The sequence below is a fragment of the Bombus vancouverensis genome, chromosome 12 (genome assembly GCF_051014615.1).
Source record: "Bombus vancouverensis nearcticus chromosome 12, iyBomVanc1_principal, whole genome shotgun sequence".
In the NCBI taxonomy this organism is placed as follows: domain Eukaryota; kingdom Metazoa; phylum Arthropoda; class Insecta; order Hymenoptera; family Apidae; genus Bombus; species Bombus vancouverensis.
Genome location: NC_134922.1, coordinates 6,398,885 through 6,415,344, shown reverse-complemented (window position 1 = coordinate 6,415,344; position 16,460 = coordinate 6,398,885). Strand labels below are relative to the sequence as shown.

At 36.5% G+C, this 16,460-nt stretch overlaps 1 long non-coding RNA gene across 3 annotated transcripts; it reads left to right on the top strand.

The window, feature by feature from the left end:
* Window positions 1-183: 183 nt before the first annotated feature.
* LOC117155288 (uncharacterized) lies at window positions 184-9,293 on the top strand. Of its 3 annotated transcripts, none has more exons than XR_013059767.1 (5): window positions 184-2,028; window positions 2,116-2,255; window positions 2,803-3,125; window positions 3,374-3,530; window positions 3,628-9,293. It is a non-coding gene; the product is annotated as an uncharacterized LOC117155288 (long non-coding RNA). The 3 variants fall into 3 exon arrangements; XR_013059768.1 differs by having other exon boundaries at window positions 2,803-3,530; window positions 3,628-3,792; window positions 3,954-9,293; XR_013059766.1 differs by having other exon boundaries at window positions 2,803-3,530.
* The last annotated feature ends 7,167 nt before the right edge of the window (window positions 9,294-16,460 follow it).

Genomic DNA, 16,460 nt, shown 5'->3' with positions numbered 1-16,460 from the left:
GTAATACTATTTAATTTCAGATAAATATTACGATATATCTTTTTAGCGTATCTTTTCTGTATGAGCTCGATAATCTCCCCTCCTATCCCTAGCTTGTTCTCTGCCTTGTTAGAACGCGCATTTTTCCTTTTCTTCGAAATTCGCGCACAATACTACTTCAGCGCTGACTGGCGGCGATTCGACGAATGCCAAACACGTTTTTCTCTCGTGTTTTCATTGACGAATCGCTGTGTCGCGTCGTCGATATTTTTCTTTGAACATGGAGGGGTTCTGTGACGTTTAAATTTTTATGCTAATCATTTACTTTTCTTCCTCTCGTTCATTAGTATCGAGCAGCAACGTATAAAGGAAATGAAAAAAAGACAAGGTTATTTGAGGGATTTCGTTGAAGTAAGATAGGAAAAAAGGAATAGAGAATAGTAAGCACGCATTTTATGTTCATTGGTTGCGCCGGCGCTCGCTTCTTGGTCTCTCGATTAACCTCGTTTGGACCCCGTGGTGCACCACGTGATGTTACCAACCTAACCTCACTTTCACTTGCTCAACCTATATGTTCGGTTCTGTTCGGCTCAATACGACTATTTTACTAAGCGATTTTAACTAACCTTCCCGATTTGATCATGGGAGGAATGCTTTTAATGCCATGTGATAGATTTCAATGCAAAGTGACAATTTCGTGGTAAAATTATCGACTTATATTTATTGAATGTCAATTGTCTATAGAATTATATTCTTTTCTGCATCACTATTTACAACAATGCCTTATTATTCTTTGGTATTCTATTTTCGATTGCTTTGAATGTAAAAAATGCGTGTTCTTTCAAGTTTATTGACACATTCCGTACTAGACATACAAAATCATGAAATAGTTTCTGAACACTAGAGTATATCAATATTTTATAAATTAGGTCATTTTCAATAATAATTGTGTAATTATGAAATATAATTTATTTAACAAGTATAATGAACACACGTGGGCACATGGATCATCGATGTTCCACGCGGTTTGTACAAATCGTATAAAGTTGGTGTACATGGAATGTGTTAAAAGAAACAGAGTGGGGGAGTAATAAAGAAGGGAGAATGAAATAAAATGTTGGTTGCGTATGTGTTTACTTAGCTTGCTATTCGACCATATCTATCTTAACTGACGTTCATGGTTCTACGCCAGCTTCACAAATGGAATTACATTTGTATGGAGTTTAGAAATTATTTAGCTTTTATATACTGCGCCCTTTAACACGTTTATTCCAATGTTATTAGCAATATTGTATAAGTTAGAAATTAGAAGTTACCAGTATCTCTTTTTATGCAATTCTACAAGCGAATTTTATAAATTACAAGGACTGTCCTGTTCGATATAAGACTGCAAGATTATAAGAATCATTTATACAATACAAATCTACATGTATGATTTATGATTTGTCACTTGTTAATGTTCACTAACAGCAGTTAATAAATTATTGTGTAAAAGACTTCTGGCGTAATAATCGACTGAGGCTCCATTTCAAACCTGTCATTGTTTCTTCTCTGAAGACACGCTTTTTCGCTAGGTTAATTTACATAGCACTTTACATGGTGCGACGCGTAAAATGTAAGTAACGATCCAAAGTGCGTCTCTCAAGCTATATATGTATATCGAGAGGCAATAATCCGACTTTCATGAGAGCTGCATTATCTATGGAACAAGGTTCGAGTCCACCTCAGGTAATTGTGTTTTGCGCAATCGCGGCATTCGTTCAACTTTTGTCTATCGGTAACAACAAAACAGAAATAAAGAAAGTGAAGCAAAAAGTAAAATGCGTTGTACACTACGTAGAGAAAGAAAAAGAGTGAAACCGTGGTAATCCAGTGGAAGTTAATTATCTTAACGGCGTTGTACCAATAATTCGAAACATAGAGCCAGTAAATTAAGGACAGTTCCCTGATTCAACGTAATGGCTTACTTCCCATTCGGCTTTGCAACCAGTTTCATATGCTATTTGCGATGAAATTGGTTTCATTGTAAGGTGACATGAGGCGATTAGAGTGAGTAATCATAAAAATCATTAGAAATATTTGAAAATCATTATGTTGTTGCTATTTAGTAATTTAGCCGATCTGTATTTGTTTTAGGTTCTAGCTATTTGTTTCAGATTTTAAGTAGTTATAATGTGGATAAAAGTTCGCTGGTTAGATTGGTATTTGACGAGTAAGGTTTTCAACCAAAGAAGGTTCACAAGTTCTTCCGAAAAATTTTTATTTACTTTTAAGAGGTTAGTTTGCCCTGAGCACGTGGGAGTCATGGGTAACTTTAACAGTCTTTAAGGGGAAAATTATGAAGTAAATCGAAAATCTGTTTGGCATAAGCGTAAATTTTTTTAATGAAAAAAATGCTTATCATTTTTACAAAAATCAATATTTTACATATGTACATATATACATACCTTTCTGCGCATTTAAGACGATTAATCTGTATTTATTTTTTAGTGGTATTTTGGTTGTCGATATTGCGCCGTGTGAGTCAGACAGATTTTTAAGTTAACCATACAGAAAATCAACATCTACTATCGTTATCTATATTTTCACACTTGAGTTTTTACGCCACAGACGTTTAATTTTTAAATCGATTTCGATTAAATATCATTAGACTATTGTCCCGACGATCTTGGTATAGTTATCGTGTCTAACTTATCTTTGATCCACGGTTTATAACTTTGATAAGATGGCATTCTTTATTCAATTACGTTTCATTATATGTATATATTTATATCATTAGTTTCCTAAAAAAAGTAACAGTAATAAGAAAAGTAAATTTTTCAGGAAACAGTAAGTTCACTACTATTTCGCAACGAAAGTATTTTTTTCTTTATTACTAAAAAAGGCGTAAGTTAAATTACTAATAAAAAGAAAGGTAATATTGTCGTTATTACTGCTATTATTTCTGTAACATAATTTTATGGGTAGTTATGAGGTAACTATTTCCCATCTTAGTAGATGATGATTACTTCTTTACTTAAATTCTTGCTTATTTTTGCAAATATCTCAGAAATGAGGATTCAGCAAAACCAACGGTATTTCCACAAATTAAGAGACGACAGGGATAACAGTCGTTTTATCGAATATTAAAATAACACGTGGACTTGGTAAGAGAATTTATATTTAAAAGCGATTACTTAGTGTTAGATGTGTAAGCGAGGCAGATTTATGGTGGCGATTAAGTAGCACAAAAGAGACATTTTTTGGTGCATATTCAATGACCAGGCAGTTTACTGTTCGTAATTATCGTGTACGACACTTTCACGCGATGTAGTTGGACATTAATTTCAAGATTGACACTGAGATAACACGTTACGTCATGACTTCGCTCAAGGACCGACGTTTGTCATTGCAGAAATAGAAGTAAATTGCGAATTTACGGGTATCTGAAAAAAGTAGCCGTGGGTGGAAACGAACACGCCACGTGTTTTGCTCTAACAATCCATCCCACTCGTTTCAGCAACTAATTGGCAATGTATTAAAAATAGCCAGATTTTAATATTTTGATGTCTGTAAGTATTAAATAATGGAACTTCATTAATCGCGATACAGTTCGATATTCTAATTTTTATTTCAAGTGTTTACGATAAGTTTTCGATATTTGCCTAGATTATCCGTTACGCCGATTAATCAGTACTTATTATAATTATCTGTTAGATGCGCGATCTTTGCATGTAGAATATTAAATACTTCAACAGTTGATGGCATTGTCGAGGATAAATCTTGAAGTACTCCTCGATGTATTCCTTCTTGTATGTGTTCCATATATTTTAAGTAAGTTAATCTTTCAAGCGAAATTTGTCTTTCGAATCGGTAGTTTTATCCAACAAGTTTTAAAAAGCTCGACTTAACGATAGATCTTATAACGCATTGTAAAAACATCGCTAAGTGTCCCAGAATCTTTTAAAAAAAGTTTATGAAGTTTTTTTCTATAGGAAAAGAGACTCTCACGTCATAACAGGCACGTTTCTGTCCTAAAAACGTTCATGTTATGAAGACATCGATGGAATACTAACGCTGGACATTATTAAACGATTCCTCTACAATGACAAACAAATTTCCAGGACGTTCTTATTTTTCCCGTCTTCTGTGAAACAAATAAAAATCCACGAGGAGAACGCTGCATAACGTTGGTATAATATAGGAGTGTCTCCGGATACAAAGTTATCAGGACGACGAAGAAGAAAACGAGTTAACTGGTGTTAGTCGGTTGAAAGGTCAACGGATGATTAAAATTCCCGAAGGGTAATTCGGTGATAATCTTGAGAGACTGATATCACCCAGTGGCGGTTCGATTTCTTCCTCGAGCAACGTCACTCCTACGTTCTTATTATTTTATTTATTTAAACTCATATTCACCTCTGGGCGACTGTTATAGTATACAGATATATTACATAGGCTTGTGCAATACTATATTAGACCAGTCTGTTATTAAGTAATTACCGACATTGCATGTTATAACAAATGTTATGTCCATTATACAATATTTACATTGTATGATGGGCATATTATGTATAACAGATGTCAATTACGGTGTATGCTGTTGTTGCCTCACTGCAGCCACGTTAGTTGGACAAGGATTACGTCGCTTAGGAATTTCTAGAGATGTTTCACCACTCCCATCTTGTCATGCTGCTGCTTTTTCGGGAGACAACCGTGTGATGAGCTGCACTTTTGCGTCAACGTCCGTTGAACATTGCAGTTTACTTTTCGACGACAGACCTGAATGTTTGGGGAACGTTGGCGTGAAAGTGCAGCCTACCACACGGTTGTTTCCTGAAAATTCAAAATCCGTGACAAAACGAAAGTAGCGAATCGCCAATCATCGTCAAAGTTTAAAGTTAATCGAAATCTAAAATTCACTTCCTTCTAATTTACGCTCGATTTAACCAGTTACCTGTTTCTGACGAATATACTCATCAGGAAGAAACGACAGTAATTTGCGTTATCACGAGCCTTGTCAGTAACAAAATTAAAAAATAAAACAATCATTTCGTTACAACTTAATTCTCCATTATGACAGCCACCCATACTCTGTGTTTGACGAGTATACTCGTCATCGTTTACCTTTTGCCACGCATTTCAGGTGCACACTTTGCAAAGAGATCGCAACAGCTAACTGGTTAAAAGACGTTTGGAGCGCTATATCCTCTATATTCGTTTCGATACTTTCGCAAATCAATAATTACGTGCTTCGCAGTCTTCTTGCACGTTATAGACGGACATGGTCTATGGTCTTCTGGCTGGTTTCTTTTTACTCGTCTGTTTTTTTCTTTTTTTTTCGTGAGGCCTAACGGACGTTGGGATCGACGAGGCCGCTCGCCTCTGGCCTGGCGTGGCCTCCAACCGAGTACCGCTCTTTTGGCAACCGGCCAGAGCTTATGCCAGGTTTCAACATACCGGTCGACATGGATATTTTCGGGTTTGCGGTGAAACGACAAGCTCTGCCTTCTCTTTCTTTGCTTCGATGACCTCGTCGCGTCGTGAAACACCATCCCTGATGTCTCGTCCCCATCCCGATCTTCTGATTGACTCCAGCCCCTGCACCCTTTTCGCCAGATATCAACGTCGAACCGTCCCATGAACGATGCCTGCTTCCGTTTTATCGATCAGAGCGTGCCAGCCGAACGCCAAGGTCTGCCCCCTTGTGCGTTGAATCACGTGCAACTTTTCTGATCCATTAACGCGTTAATTGCTGCACCAAATTTTATATATTTTCCCTATGGACCGCAATCAGCCGATTTTTTAATATGCTTCAAGTTGGAATGTTTTTCGGGACTGGTTTGGTCATGTGATGATGGTTAGAGTATGAGATCATTGTCGTTGTATAGGAGGAGGAGGCTCGAAAGCAAAATATATTGATAATTTATTGGCAAGTTTATTGGATTATCTTTGGTGAGGGGAATTGGTTGGTTCTTAGCGGCTGTACTGCGGATATTTCTGTATTTATGGGGAATTTTATGACACGGTAGGCTAGACATCGTCATTTCGGTTTGGGAAGGAACATATTATAAAGAATTTGAGGAGACAGTGTTTGGCCAGATATACAGAAACGAAATTCAGCCGCTAACTGTTTCTTTAAAAGTTCGAGAAATTGTTTGTAAAATATACACGATATACGTACAAGAGTGAAATTCAGACATTATTTCACGCGAAGTGAACAAGAAAGACAATAGAGAATAGTGTATTTAAATTGCGTACATATGCAACAATGAAAATTTTGTTGGACAGTAATCTGCTTGGAATTTAAAGAAACTGAATATGATATACACTTAAATATGTGTATCTGCGTAAAATGTATCTGCGGCTTGATGCAAGAAGTACCAATGTCAGCATTTATAAAGTTGAGATGTTAGGACTTAAGGATACGTTAAAGAATTCACGTTCAAATAATCTCTGATACAGAAGTTTCTGCTGTTTGGAAATTTTTTTCTAATACAAAAGGAGAGAATTTTCTAGTACAGAAGGATTTTCGTGTAAAAACGATAAAAGCAAGTGATTATTATAAATTTTTTTACACCAGATACTAATTACACTGTATCTAAATCTTTTTGGGATGTAAATGTAGCCTTGAAGTGCAAATGTAATTTTTTTACTTCAATTCTCATTGTTGTCTATTAGCTTTTTAAACTGCCACTTTCAATACTTTTCGAACTTTGGCGCACGAGAAACTAGTTGATTCATCAATTTCGAGCAAGGTTTACTCACTTTTTACAAATTTCTCCAGGAAATGGACCTGAAATTTGTATTCCATTGTTTCTTTACAATATCTTTTGAAACGATACAAACTCAATTTATCCGGCGAAGGAAGTACATTTTTCTTCTAAATTTTCACGTTTTTCTTTCAAGCATAGATTCAATTTCAGTGCAAAGTATTCAACTTTAAGAAAATTCCTTAACTTTCGCATTGTGACGACCGTGACAAATACTATTACCTATTGTAAACAATGATTACATTGCCAAATTTAATCACGAGACTCGTATAATAAGAAGAATTGAAATAAACAAAATTATATGTACTTCAAGATTATCCACTTACGTCCCAAGAAGTTCGAATATCACAATATAACTGATCTAAAAATGAATCCTTAAAAATGACCTGCTTTTTTCGTTGTCATTACAAGAAATCCTCCACTTTAAAGTTTACGTTGTTCGTGTATTTCACGTTCACTTTGGTATATTTTGCAAAAAGTTTATTTTATCAAAAATTTCGACATTGCCATATATAAATGCCATTTATAATCGTTTCCAGATAAAATTTGAAATTGCCTTTTTTCGTATTGAACATATGGTTGTTTACTTAAACTTAAAGTACCAGGTTTAATCCTTTTTTGCAAACATACGACGTTTCACGTATCTCGAACCATGTTGCAGATATAAAAATGAAATTCAATCGTCGTTGCAGCGCAGTTTTAAAAGAGAAAATCCAGTCACGGTGTTCGAATGTAAAATACGTACAAATAAAATTTAGACACCTGGAACCAAGGGAATTAGAGTATGGTAGGTGTAAAATAGCGGTGTTGCGGAAGGAGGAAAGAAATGATGTTAGTCGAAGGAAGGTTTTCTTGCTACTTGTTAACATCCTCGAGCTATGGTAATAAGTTGCAAGACGAAGCTTATCTGCTTCCAACTTGCTTACTCATTATTGTGTTGGTTTTGAGTAATTTACAGCGACGACGCGGCCAGGCACGTGGCCGTTTCTCCCGAGCTCTGTACAACTCTCGTATTTATGATCCTGCAAAAGAGACTGCACGATAAGATAGTGGTGATGGTAATTTAGAGTCGTTCGGATGATCGCAAGTAAAAGCGAGGCCATCGGAAGATCTATAGGTCGAACGATCTCTCTCTCTCTCTCTCTCTCTCTCTTTTTCAAACACGTTACTTTAGCGAGATTTTGGCTTTAAAACATTCTGCGACAATTTGTAGAAAAATCAGGAATTTTAAATAGGAAAATTTTAGATGGATCTTCAGGAAGCTAAGAATAGTATAGCGAAGACCAGGAAACTATAGATTCGAACGCTACGAAATAAATCTTATTGAATATCCTGCTTCCATTGAATTTGATGGATCTTTGTTTTTCACATTTTTCTCTCTCACATGAGTTACCTTTCAGCGATATTTTGATTCTAGAAGAAGATAATAGGTTTTCGATAGGTCCTTCTCTTATTCTTAGAAAACTAATAATAGCAATACAGTGAGAAGGAAAAAGTGGTTGAGCAACCGTCTCTATTCATAGAAAATTTTCCATTCGATCACTTTCCCCCTGTTTCCCAGCCTCAATCTCTCATTTTCGTGTCCTCTCCCTTTTCTGTGTCACGGTTTAAACACAGCGAGTTAATATAATTGAACGAATCGTACAAGTGTACGGTGACACGAAGCCTTTATGTTATGTGTCTCGATGTAAAATACGGCTTCCGCGACAAGGTTGTCGCGAATGCGGCACAAAGTCGTGCAGAATTTTTTGAACCTGCGATCCTGTTTCTCTGCTTGTTACTTGCATCCTCGAGCTCATCGATTTGTCAGCCGCAAGATGGATTGAGATTGCACCAAGTTCAAGGAGCGTACGTAACCGTACTAATTCAAGTTGTTATCGATTTGTTCCGATTAAGCCTTTTTCTCAGCCGACTCAGCGTCTCGCTCTTATTGTAAACAGCGATAGACCAGTGACTCGTGATATTTTCTATATACGCGTTCGCAACTGCTGCTACAATTGGGTACAGGCTGATTCTACGTGAAAAAATGTGTCGAAAATATTGAAGAAAGTTTGTTCGTTGGACGACTTGTTTCTGAGAAAATGGAGTTTGAAAATTTTAGATATCAGGTATACTTAAACCTGATATTTAAAATTAGGAGGTTGTTATACAGGCGAAAATAAGTCAAAAATGTAAAATAACATTGTTCCGTTTAAGGTCCGATTTCGAAGCAAATAAATAATACGTTTGTATAGATTTAGTCAAGAACTGCTTTGATACGCACGATACATTTTCAAATTTATTGTTCTGGAAAACAAAGCATCTTGTGAAAAAGTGTCATTCTGCGTTTTTGGCTTATTTTCTCACGTAGTTTAACTTCATTTGATTATTTACTTTTGCCCAGTTCGGTTTAAGTATATTCGTCAAAGTTTTAAGCTGGATTTTCTCAGGAACTATCTTACACAATAATCTATTAATTCAGAACGTTATTTTTTCCTATTCTTTAGCAAATTGTTCTTCTTTATACCTACGTTTTCAACGCAATCGTCTCTTTCTACCGTTAGATTTTGCTAAAATTGCTTCAAGTCGATATTCACCTGGTGTTAGCCAACTTATATCGCTATTGCTGTATTTTAATCTTTAACTTTTCATTGAATTTTCATATACTCTTGTTACACGTATACATACGTATTGCAATTTGCTATTATTTCGTTCGTTCTACTAGCGCTACTACGTAAAGCTTGCTTGCTCTTCGATAAAACAAGGAAACACGAGGGAAAAATTTGTGGTTTGCAATAAAAATAATAAAAAATAATATTTCACCTGTACTCCAAGGCAAACTATATCAACAGTGAAATAGATTCGCGAAATTCTTCATATTTCGTGGCAATATGAGCTACGCGAATGAGAAGATCAAAGCTGCTTGACGAAGTTGCTATCCGAACTATTTCGAAGGACCTCGTGCTTACAAAGTTGCATCACGCGACAGAATACGTTCGAAACTATAGATAGACAAACGAGGATTTGCGGATGTATGTATTCGCCGATTCCTCTGCGCCTTAAGATAACGTGCGAAATAGAAATGTGCGTTGAGCTACGCATAGACACGTGACAGGCAAACAGAAGCACACCACGTGCCTCCTCTCTCGCGTATTTCGTATGGTAAGGCGAATATGCAGGTGAAATAGTAGGTGCCGATGCACATACCAGAAATCTGCATTTTGACGTTGGCCAGCCTCCAAATAGAATATTATTCCCGCCAAGTTGCACACAACCGACGACCAAAAGCTGCCACTCGGTTTGTTTTCTATTCGAAGTCATCGTACTCCGCATTTTTCGCGGGAACAATCGCGAATAAACCATCGGTTTTTCAACATTTTTCTATATTTTTTTTTCATTTTTTTTCCATCCAAGCAAACCCAGCTCCCCTCTTTTCTTACATTTTTTGTAGATCTGGCTGTCTCCGTATATAATCGAGGTAATATTATTAGCGAAATTGAAGAAATCGGTATTAATAGCTTCTTGCTCGAGCGTTTCGACGATTCTCCATCGGTTTTAGATTAAATAAATCGCGTCTATTTCCGTTTAGCTGGTGAATTTCTCTTTTGATTTTGTACTTCTTTGGAAGTCTATTTTTCTTCTTGTAATCTGATAACAAGATTTCGGGTGAAAATAAACCAATGTGCCGGGTCTGTACTTAGTCAATCGCAGCAGTTATTATGTCAGTAATCACTTGAGAGGTGTGAAAGGTTACAGGCGGTTCTTGAATGAGAAGGTATAGCGGCTTCTATGTAGAGAGATCGTAAAATCGGTCAAGCATAAAAGTTAACGTGTTGGAGGAATTGATAGGAAGCTGAAGAGATAAGGATCTGAAGTTTCAATGCAGGCTATATATCTCGGCTGCAATTTTTTAACTGCCGTTCTCATTGCTGATATTTATTTTCTTGTTCTCATACTGCATGCATTATACGTATGTTACTTTGATTACGTTCTTACGATTTTTTTGGCATCCTCGATTGAATCGTTACAATCCTTTTAACACTATCAACCGATACATAGGATCTTGTCGTAAAGGAGACATTCCATTTTAGAAATTGTAACTTCTTCGAACTTGAGTGTATCGTAATTTACACTATTTCATGTAATTATTAATTTAGAAAAATCTGTACTAATTTAACAATAAACATGACCATCGTCATTGTCGCGTGATGTATGATATACATAGTATATATTATCATTATCACACGAGAATAATCATGTTTATCGTTAAAAGAAAATTTCTTCTATTCTAACACAGAAATTATTTCATCTGCGATATTTATAATTATTGTTTACTTAATTTCATCAATCATTATTTACTTATAATTATTCAAACACCAGTAGTCTGCAGACTATTTCTTGAATAATTTAAATTTAACACACCTGGAATTTCTACCCTTACAACTTCTATATATAACGATGTTTCACTGAAAAATCTCACGCGTTAACATTGCCAATGTAACCTCCTCACTTATCTTTTATAGCAGAAGCGAAGAGCAGTAGTGTTGAGGTTGACTGATGAATTTTTAATAGAAAAATATATTGAAACAAATATAGGTATCAGTACAAGTACAGGTATAGTATATGCTGATCCAGATCCTCGCTCTTACAGTGTTACAATACAATAGAAGAAAGGCTATGATAGGTAGCACGTTCATATATTTATAGCAAAGAGCATTACCAAAAAGTTAACCTTGGTGTGTAGCTCTAACTGAAGGCTACAAGAAACAGCAATAGAAATCTACTTATAGCTCTTTTGTTTCTAGACTTTGTAATCCAAAACAAAATTTATATTGAAGTGCACAATAATATGGACCTCTCCTTATTTTGAATCTTTTTGTGTCACTAAATTCTATTCTCTTCGTAACAGCGGTCTGCGGGTCACGGATATACAAAAGAAAAAGTGTAGAGCTTTTCTTGAAGTAATTACTTCAACAAGTGGAAAACCATTTACCTAAACTCTGTTTATTAGAACGAAATATCGTCCGGTGTCTATTAAATGAACCGCTGTCCATTCACTCTATCTCAATGCGAACACCTATTATATGGATGAAAATCTTTACCTGTTACCTATTCACACCGGTTATCTCAATGTGAACGCCTATTATACGGATGAAAATCGTTACCTGCCCATTCACTCTGTTTACCTCAACGTGAACGCCTATTACATGAATGAAAAACTGCAGGTAATGAGGGAAATCAATGGATTCCTATTACTATACGAACTCTATGTATAATAGTTGCATGATCTATTTTTCTCCCTTACTTATCTGTTACTGTAAAAACGAAGCGCGATAGAGCACCATTTACTTGAACTCTGTTTATTTAGGAATTAGAAACGAAATTTTGTTTAGCGTCCATTAAATGAACCGTTGCCCATTCATTCTACTTGTCTCGATGTGAATGAAATTGATATACCTGTTATATGAATGAAAACCATAAGTAATGGTGAAACTCGATGAATTCTTATTGCTATACGAGCTTGTTATAATCACGTAAACTGTTTACGCTCCGATTGAGTTCAGATACATTGCCGGTCATAAATAGATACTAATTGTATTAGAGACACCTGACGATTATTAGACTATGGATTCTTACGCAATTTCATATTTTTATGACGAGAGCTGAAGCAACGATACGTACGTAGTAATTCATGTCGTCTATTAAAAATTACGACGTGTACTGGACATACTGGATATTTTCTATATTTCCGTATATTGTACGCATTTTATGGATTGCAGTGTTTTTAAATTTCTCATAAATACGTAAACACTCGCTGGCTACCGATGTTTAGCGAAGCTCGATTGCTTCTCGCTGCTTTCATTCCCCAATTATTTTCTCGTAAAGTTTTTATTTCACTTGTATCGCGTTGCCTTGCAATGTAAAATACTCAGCAAAGATGATTTTAATAGACTTCTCTGGTAAACGTGACGAACGCCTAATTTTTACGGCGCGCAGTATAAATCCAGTTCTACCGTGAAAATAACATAGAACCTGTATCGTTTGAATAATTATCCGCAGTGCATATGAAGTACATATGAAGATATTTAGAATTGAAGGGATTAAATAAAATACCGATCCACGTACGGAACCATTCTGTATATCGTTGCATATCGTTGTATATCGAAACAAAGGGATCGACTACGAAGGAGATAGCATCGTGTTTCCCTGCGAGTTATCCAAATGCTCTAACACGATCGTAAATCACGGTTCGTCTCACAATAGCGTGTGCTGGTCTAGCGTTACCTGCTCGTTACGTTTCTTAACAAGCTGCCTTATCTCGGCTGCCTTCTCGAGTAATTATGCGACTGACGATTTCATTCGAGATATTGTTATCGGCGTATGTATGATTATTCGCTTTTTGTTGCTCGCGACAGACCTCTATAGCAGATAGTAAAATTTATGTTCATCCGTCGTTCGATCACTTGGCAAAAAATGCAAGTAAATCTATCTCTCCCTGCTTCTTTTCTTCATTTTCACGGTTACTTGAAAGTTGCTCGAAGCGGTCACATAAAAATCCGCGGAATATTCTCGTTCGTTTGAGATAATAAATATTTCGCAATCTGTAAGTATAACATAATTGGAATTTTATGAAGACTGAAGTGACTTTTTCATTTGGCAGAGTAGTATAGCCAGTTTCGGATAATTAAGAGATAGTTGGAGGAAGATTAGGAAATAATAAGCCGTCTAAATATCTCACAAGACTCTGGTAACTCTGTAAGTGACCTTACGTCGAACGAAAGATGCCCTATTTCTTGGCGTTTCTTTTTTTATGTACGTGGAGAAATCCTCATGGACACTCCGCTGTTCTAATAATCGCGTACTCCACGATGACCATCCTACGCGTTTGACAGGAGTGCTCCAGGAACCTCTTATGAATTAACTTCTGTTGCACCCCCTTCCCGCGTCCTCTTGTTCGAGTCCTAATAATTCCTGAGTTAGGGGGGGCATTGTCCCTAGCGCTATCGCTCCTTCTAGTCGTGGGTCCGCTGGGACGACGATGAATTTTCTTTTTTTTTTTTTTACGTGGATGAAATCTTCATAGACACCTTACCACCCTTGTGCAGGTGGGCAAGGGGGTAGTGCCGGATTCTTACCGGCTAAAACCTCCACCCACGGACGGAACGGTAGACTAGTGCGAGTTGATTGTCAGGCCCCTGTGTGCTTAACACCAAGCACCTTTAAACGAGCACACTCCCAGAAAGTACACCCACAACACACGCAAGGGAGGGGCTGGCCGCTTGCCTGTAGTATATTACTTTTAAGGGAAATTTTGATTTTTCCGTCCTCTTTTCGAAATACTCCACATGCCGAGGATTCGAACTCGCGACGCGTCGTCTTCGGTTCTGGGCCTTAACGAGCGTAGCTGGCTGTCCCGCCTGCCCTATTTCTTGGCTGTAGAAATTAATTAAGGCTTAATTGGCCTTCCCTGTTTATCAGTTCGATCAGTTTCAGAAGAATTTTTTATGATCTTTGCAAGTTACTCAGTGCAATAGCATGCTCCAAATAGTTCCTAAATAAACAAAGGAGTTAAAGAACACCGTCGTTCGTTTCGAACCAGACAGATACACTTGCTCGTGGGTATAACGTAACCGAAAGTTTAAAACTGTTACTCGGTAGAAATGACTATCGACTGGTTCGTGATTTACTGGCAATTAAATTTCATACCGTGAACGCTTCACGAGATCCTGCATCGAACAAAAGGTACTTAACTTCTTGGCCAGCGGATCCACGCGCTCGATTTAATTTTCCAACGAATGAATGAGCAACACGTTTCTCGTGTTCGTTCCGTTCGAACGTAGGAAATTCGCGTGTTATAGAACACTGCAATTTTCACTTTCCACCTTTAACTGTTCGCACAGGATACAAGGATCTGCAATTCAAATAACTTTTCGCTGTTGATACCATTAGCATAAAACATCGTAATAAATATAATGTTAAATAGCGAAAAACGTTTAACGTTGAAGCAAACGACTCGCGCGTTTAAACTCTCTCCAACGTAAATAAGGTTGTGCCTGATGTTTGCAGTTTGGCCGGCATTATTTAATCGTCACACAGGATATTGTGTATAGATTTATTGTCAAAGTGTTTCTGGGCTGAACGGTGCCTAGCCATAGAGCTGCTGGGTGAAATAGTCACGCGTCACGACTACACGTGTGCGTGTGCGTGTGCGTGTGCGAACGCATCATTAGCAAGACTATCATTAGCCAACAAGGCCGTGGACAGGGCCGTCATTGCTGAGAAACGGCCACTGCTTTTAACGCAGCTCGTTTTTCCGGCATTTTCAATACTAAAATTCATACATTTCAATAACGAGAACTTATGAAGAAAAGAATGAAATTATTACCTGGACCCTGTTGTACGATTGAATTGACAATATTAGGGAAATTAGAGTCACAAATAATTAGTATAAATAAATGATTAGTATCTTGCGTTACTTTGTTGAGAGGAAGTTTTGGAAGTAAATTGTAAGGATGACAATTTATTTACGTAATTGTTCTATTTGACGTAGAAATCGACGCAAAAAATTGTCCATTCATTAAGATTAATAACGATGTTACTGGTTGGAAAATTATTGTGCGAGAAGGCCCTGATAATGTTTTATTCTTTCCAATGACGTCCTTATGACGTTCTTCTCGTGTGAGTATTTCGTACATTTATTTTTAGCCGGCATATCGTGTATTTAGGTGACATAACGTGATTTTTGGAAATTGAAGATTCGCCTGTGATTCGGTATTTCCGGAACAGTGCACGATTTTTCAAATATTTTCAATGTATTGTGATCTCTAAGGTGTTCGGAATGTGTTACATGTTACTCGCGGCAGAGATAGATTTTTAGAAAAAGAATTACTCTAAAACAGTAAAAGCACAGGTACAAATACAACAGATTAGAAAAGAGGAAAGGTAGAATAACGATAAAATAAAACATTTATCAAAACGTATGTATATCCATGACTGGTGGTCGGTCTTCTTAGAATTTCTTTCAATCTCGTCCTCTTTGTTTTTCCTTAATATGTAAATTTCGAGTGCCTCGAGGAAACTGCAAAAGAAAATCTGACGTTAGCAAAGGTTACATTCAAAGGTTACATTATGAGCATTATGGAAATTTTCAAAGAGAATTATAAACGTGATTACAATGATGATAAACCAGATTCGTACAAAATGCTGTACCAGACTGTAAAACACGCGATTCTTTGTAAACCGTTGTTTTCAAATGTCAAATTTAAACATACCATCATTTATTGCCATTAAGCAGATGTATAATAAAAGATAGATAATAAAAGATATATATGGGATATATATATATGGGGATATATATATATAAGATTTCTATTATTGTAAAATCGATCACTGGTGGAATCGTTTTGGAATAGATACGGCAAGATATTTCGATTTCTAATAAGAAGATAACTTATTACTTACAAGAGATTTTTCGCTAAATACCAATTCAGAGGAAGCTTTTATTAAATCTGGCTACTTAAATAGAATATCACTTCTATATATCTTGTTTAAATTAAATTTGGTTCGTTGATTTTATGATATTCGTCGAATTCAATCACTCCGACTGGCATAAATCGTTTGCTGAGAACTAAAATCGGTGTCTCATATTTGAAGAGTGCTTGTAGAAAACACTGTAAGTGTCAAGAAAAGAAAGAAAGAAAAAAGAAAGAAGTTTTTCAAGAGGGAAGGAAGCATTACACAAATCTAGTT